Genomic DNA, 6427 nt, shown 5'->3' with positions numbered 1-6427 from the left:
TTCCCTTAGTGTGAGTGGGCACAGCATGGCAGTGAAATTTAATGACTCGCCATAAAAATGAAACTCTTCTAACTCAGCAGTTAGGCCTCCCCCAAGTTGTTTTAAAAATCCAACCCCCAAAGCCAGTTTGGCTATGAAATTTGGTGTGCATGTTTACCAAGATTACACCCACAAAAGTCTTTTAAACATGTGCCAAAGAACAGCTTTTTCTTTATTTTCTTTAGATCTGTAACACTTTTACAGCAACAAATATCTATTATTATTATTATTAAATTTTAATATACTGTATTTTTATATGTTCATGTTTCAGTGGCACTGACAGCGCTAGTCAAAACGGATTGGACGTCTAACGCCGTCAATGGCGTCCAATGAGTTAAATGAGTGCCCAATCATAATTCATGCATGAAAGTGTTCATATGAAATAATCTAAAATACTATATGGAAATGACAAATGTGCTTTTGTTTTCTATTATCTTTTTACAGTCGATGGTGTGGATTTTGAGGAGGTTTGTATCCCATAAGGCAGTTTGCCATGGTTTTCTTCATTAAATCTATGAGCAACACCGAATGTGACGTGTTTTCCTCAAGGTGATGACGAGATTCGCGACTCTTGCAGGAATGCAGCAAATGTGATCTCCTTGTCTGGTGTGTGACTTCAACATGACTCAATGCTGCTCTCATGTGGTCATTGAAAGTGACGTCACCGCAGCCACTTCATTAGGTACACGTTATGAATTTTTAAATCAATTTTAAGTCATCCATTCTTATCAAACCGTAAACGAATGAACCACGTGCTGGACCCTAGAGTAGTATTTTATTATTATCATTTTGCATGATTACAAGTAGAAGTAAAAACATTTTTGGCAAAGAACCGATGAACATATTGACTATTTTAATTTGAGCAACCGAATACTTAAGAATTTTATGCAATAGTTTTGTCACTGAAATTGAAATTCATGGATCATTTTTTTATTCGGAATCGTTTTCTGCCCCCCCCCCCCCCCCCCCCCAAAAAAAAAAAAACAAAACAAAAAAACTTATCACGTTGCATAATAGTTATAATTCACATGTAAAAACGATTGTACATGATAGAACTATCATGTAAGAATGTAATAATGATCATGTAATAACTTCATAATTATCATGTAGTAACATGATAATTATCATGTAAAAACGTGAGTTATAATGTAAAACGTGATAGTAATGTGATTACTATCATGTAAAAACATGATGGCGCTCATGTAAAAGTGATAGTTTTTATGTAAAAACGTGATACTTATGTAAAAATGTGATAGCATCATGTAAAAATGTGATAGCTGTCATGTAAAAACGTGATAGCTATCGTATAAAAACGTGATAGTGATCATGCAAAAACATCATGTAAAAACGTGATACTATCATGTAAAAACGTGATAGCTTTCCTATAGAAACGTGATATCATGTAAAAACATGATAATTATCATGTAAAAACATGTTCATTATCATGTAAAAACATAATAGTTATCATGTCAAAATGTAAACGTGATAGTTATAATTTAAAAACGTGATAATTGTCATGTGAAAACATGAGTTATTTAAAAATGTGATAATTTTATGTAAAAACATGATAACTATCAAATAAAAACATGATAACTGTCATGCAAAAACATGTAAAAATGTGACACTATCATTTAAAAATGTGATAATTATCATGTAAAAACAAGATAGTTATTATGTAAAACGTGATAATTTTCAAGTAAAAACGTGACAGTTATTTAAAAACGTGAAAATCTTTTGTAAAAGCAAAACTATCAAAAACATGATAACTGCCATGCAAAAACATGATATGATGTAAAAACGTGACACTATCATGTAAAAATGTGATAATTATCATGTAAAAACAAAGTTATCATGTAAAAACGTCGTAGTTATCATTTAACGTGATAATTATTATGTAAAAACATCATTTTCATGTAAAAACGTGATATATTTGATTTAAAATTATAACAGTTATCATTTTAAAACGTGATGATTATCATGTAAAAATGTAATAGTTATTATCCAAAAACGTGATAATTATCATGTAAAAACGTGATAGCTGTCATGTAAAAACGTGATCATTTTCATGTCAAAACATGATAACTATCATGTAAAAAATGTGATAACGATCATATAAAAACATGATACTGTACTTTTTTTTGGAGGGGGGATGAGGCAACAACAGGCTTCTGTATTTTTTAAATCCATTTTTGGCCCTTTTTTAAATTGCTGAATTATGGTCATGTTTCATTGCCCTGTCAAAATGGATTGGCAGTGAATGAGTGACTTCTGGCTTTTCAATTAACTGAATGCATGAACAAAAGGAGACCTGGGATGGTTCCCTGCGGAGCGCCGTCTGGTTCAGTCTGGACAATTGTCTGTTTGTGAGACAATACAAATTGTCAAAATGGCTGTCCTACTTTGCCGGCCTCAAATGACTAGCGCTTGACTTCCACCTGTGGCAAACATGCAAGTCTCTTCTCAATCGTATTTTCTGCTCACGACTCTGTTTCATCAGCTTTATCCTCCAGTCTACTCTTCCCGCCTCTGTTCCCCGCAGCTATTCATCCCTCCTCTCTTTCCACGGATTGAGGATTTTTCCCCCCCTCCGTCAGCCTCCGAGGATGCAATTACCCCTTAACCCCTGACCCAGTTCACCTACAGTCTCATTGCTTGTGAATGATCACCCACAGCACCGCGTGAGCCGGGAACTCATTTGCACCGAATCATTTAAAGGCTGTCAGCTCGTTCGCCGTCTGACATTAAAAACTTTCCTCCAAACTTTTTCGAACTAGGTGGCACAGAAAAAAACTCCCTAAAAGGGAACTTTCATGGGAGAACATTGCAGCTACAGTTCAAAACAGTATTATAGTCACTTGTTGTTATGCAGAATTGCAATGCATTCATCACTCAAATACATCATCCAATGATGAAATTTGGGCTTACCTTTTACACTTTTTTACTGTCTACGTGTGCCACCTTGTGGTGGGAAACATCATCTGCCTATTTTTCTGGTCTAGATGGATCTGGTGCTCACCAGATTTTTTCTAGTGCACATCAGAAACAATCTGGTAAACATTAGCATTATATAGCATTTAAGCTAGCGGACTTTTGCTATTCAAGTTAGCCGATTGTTCTTTTGTTAGATCCTCATTTATTTATTTTTTTATATCGTTTAAGGCTAAGCTCAGGCGCGCATCGGACACCAGCAATTTCGGCGTGCTAAAAATGATAATACAGGATTTATTTGAGCTTTACATCAATTTTGGACTCAACTAGCGCATAAGCTTAGCCTCAAACGATATTAAAAATAATAAATAAATGAGGATCTTACAAAAGAACAATTGGCTAACTTGAATAGCAAAAGTCCGCTAGCTTAAATAGTATATAATGTTAATGTTTACCAGATTGTTTGTATCGTGCACACCAGAAACAATCTGGTCCACACCACATACTATCTGATGCGCACCAGACGGTTTAAATTTATTTTATCTTTGTCGATATCCCTTTAAGGGACTCCGTACAAAAGTTATCGAGTTACAAACACAAAATATATCTAAGAGTGTAAAAGCAAGAAATTATGTTTTCTTTAGTGTTCTTTTATAGGTCAATCTGAGGTCAACCAGCCCCCCATTTTCATTTAAACTGGCTAAAAATGGTGTCAGTCGTTTGTGCTTTGTTTGTGCCGGTTTGTGCTGTAAAAAGTTTCATTTGTGCTGTAATGGTTTTGTAAATATTCTGTTTTTTTTATTTGTAGTAATAAAGTCACGCAGCCCCCCCATCTACGGCGAAAAGGAAACGCAATGGTGTCATTCGTTTGTGCTAGTTTGTGCTGTGAAAAGTTTGTGCTTGTGTCTTTTGTAGGTCAATCTGAGGTCAACCAGCCCCCATTTTGATTAAAAATGCTAAAAATGGTGTCAATCACTCAAACGTTTTTACAGCACAAATGATTGATACCATTTTTAGCCAGTTTAGATCAAAATGGGGGCCTGGTTGACCTCCGATTGATCTATGAAAGAATTGTAAATATCCCAACAATGATAGCAGCACAAATGAAACTTTACAGTGCAAACGTAGCACAAACAATTGACAGAATTTTTATATGATTTTGCGTATGATGGGGGGGCAACTTGACAAAGGTTGATAATTTGACTCCGAATTTCACACAAATGTAGCACAAACGTCGCGTCCATTTTGCAGTAAATGGGGATTTCATGACGTCATCACTCCAAATTAAAAGCTGAATATCTACAAAACCGTTGCAGCACAAACAAAAGTTTTGACAGCACAAAGAAGCACAAACAAAGCACAAACGATTGACACCATAGCCCCTTTCACAAACATATCCCGGTAAATTCCTGTGCAAGGTGATGCGGGATTTACTCGGGTCATTGCTTTAACCCATGTAGAGATATCCCAGGAATGACGTGGGTTGGACACTTTCACAGGCTTATCCCGTGTTGCCCACGTGCGCTCACTGTGCGGGGAGGGCTGCTGGCGCGATTTTATAACCCGGACATTACGTCATTTTTGGGCGGAATCGCCTGTCACAATGCTGGTCAAATCGTGTTTTGTCACAGAGGGAGCGTTCCCGACATCATAACTGCAGCCAATTCAAGCTCATTAAGACTGTATTTGTAAGCCCAGCCGATCCAAGAGATGGGTGCCGAGATATTAATTTGCTGGGTGCCATTCGACACCTTGTACTCTCGAATTTCTTGCATTTGCAAGCTTGTTCGTCTGCCACCCTTGTTTTGAAATCCCCTATGTTGTGCTGGTATTTGAGTGTATTTGTTTTGTTGTCATATCGGCTCTCTGCCAACGGCTCAGGTTAGCATTACTGATCCCCGTCGACCTACTGTCAGGGACCCATTGTGTTATTCCCCATTTTCCGTGATCGCGTGTATTTTTGTATTTAATAAACCCTTGCGCACGTCCCTTCATTGTTTTTTGCTTTGACGTACAACCTTGTTTCCGCAGTTGCATACCCTCAGATCGGCAACACAATAAACCACACATTTCCAAAGATGGACGATGGACTCTGTTCCTCGGCTCTATGATCCAGTAGCAATTTAATATCGTTATGTTTTAAGTTTAATTTAGCTATTTCCAGCTCGCTATGTCACACCTGTCAAGTTGTAGGGTTTCGGCGTAATTTGTACAAGTGAGCGCTGATTTTTACATGTGTATGCTGTACGTTCAAAATCTGTACGTTTTTCGTGCATTTTTTTTTTTTTTCTCCGTTTGGATTTTGTCACCGTTTCGGCAACGAGACAATATGCGTTACTACCAGTGTTGTTAATCTTACTGAAAAAAAGTAATTAATTATAGTTACAAATTACTTCTCCCAAAAAGTAATTGCGTTAGTAACTCAATTACCTGAATGTAAGAGTAATTAGTTACTTGGCAAAGTAATTGGTGATAATTACTTTTTTTTTTCCCTCCCAAAAAAAAAAAAAAAAAAAAAAAAAAAAACGTTGGCCACACTATGTGAAGTTTTTTGTGAAGGTTTTTGGTACAATTGGCCCGAGCCTAATTCTTTACCCTAATTTACCCTTTACCCTGAATCAGCTGTTAAAAGTTGTTAAAATTGCTCCCATTATTGCATTAGTTCCCTTCTCTCTACTTTCGACATATGAAAGTTTTAAAACTGTTTCATCATTTAAAGATAGATTCAAGTCAAGACTTTGCCGATTTAGAAGTTAAAAAGTTACTTAGGTTCGCTAGGAAGGTTCTCTACAACAGAGCCGTCCTAAAAAGTACTGCTTTAAGATGGCGGCTGTCTACGAACTCATTTAGTGCCATGTCTGTCATTTTGCATCTAGTTATATCTATGTACAGTACATGTGATATCTATCATGTCTACCATATCTACCATAACATACGCGCGTAGTTTGTACTAGCTATCAGCCACAACATGTATTATTGGAGCTACCTAGCATCGCGTTTGCTCGGCGTCACAACTTTCTTGCCTCCTCCATACTCCTGCTCCGTTGTCTCGGTGAGTCCGTCTCCCTCAGACTTTTCGACCAATATAGTAACGCATAGTAACGCATGCCTTTCCGTCCTCAGTAACGGTAATGGCGTTGCCAAGATGAGAAAAGTAATTAATTAGATTACCCACTACTGAAAAAAATAACGCCGTTAGTAACGCCGTTATATTGTAATGCCGTTATTAACAACACTGGTTACTACATTGGTTGAATGACACGAGAAAAGTCAGAGACACTGGAGAAAGAAGAGTGTTTGTTGTGACGCTCTAGCAAACAGATGCTAGGCTAGGTGGCTCCAATATTTCCTGACTGTAGCCGACAGCCTACAATCTACGCCTAGATATCACATGCATATAGAACTACATGCGAAATGACAGACTCGGCGGCGTTAGTAAACAACCGCCATTTTAAAGCAG

General features: G+C 37.1%; 1 protein-coding gene across 1 annotated transcript in view; it reads left to right on the top strand.

Moving 5' to 3' along the window:
* Positions 1–608: 608 nt before the first annotated feature.
* aif1l (allograft inflammatory factor 1-like) overlaps positions 609–6427 on the top strand; it is a 37997-nt gene continuing 32178 nt past the window's right edge. The window contains exon 1 of the mRNA XM_057818709.1: positions 609–721. The gene's annotated coding sequence lies outside the window, so the exon portion shown is untranslated. The remainder of the gene's footprint in view (positions 722–6427) is intronic.

Source organism: Corythoichthys intestinalis, chromosome 17 (assembly GCF_030265065.1).
Source record: "Corythoichthys intestinalis isolate RoL2023-P3 chromosome 17, ASM3026506v1, whole genome shotgun sequence".
Lineage (NCBI taxonomy): Eukaryota > Metazoa > Chordata > Actinopteri > Syngnathiformes > Syngnathidae > Corythoichthys > Corythoichthys intestinalis.
Note: the sequence above shows the minus strand (reverse complement) of the source record. Positions and strands in the feature narration are given on the sequence as shown.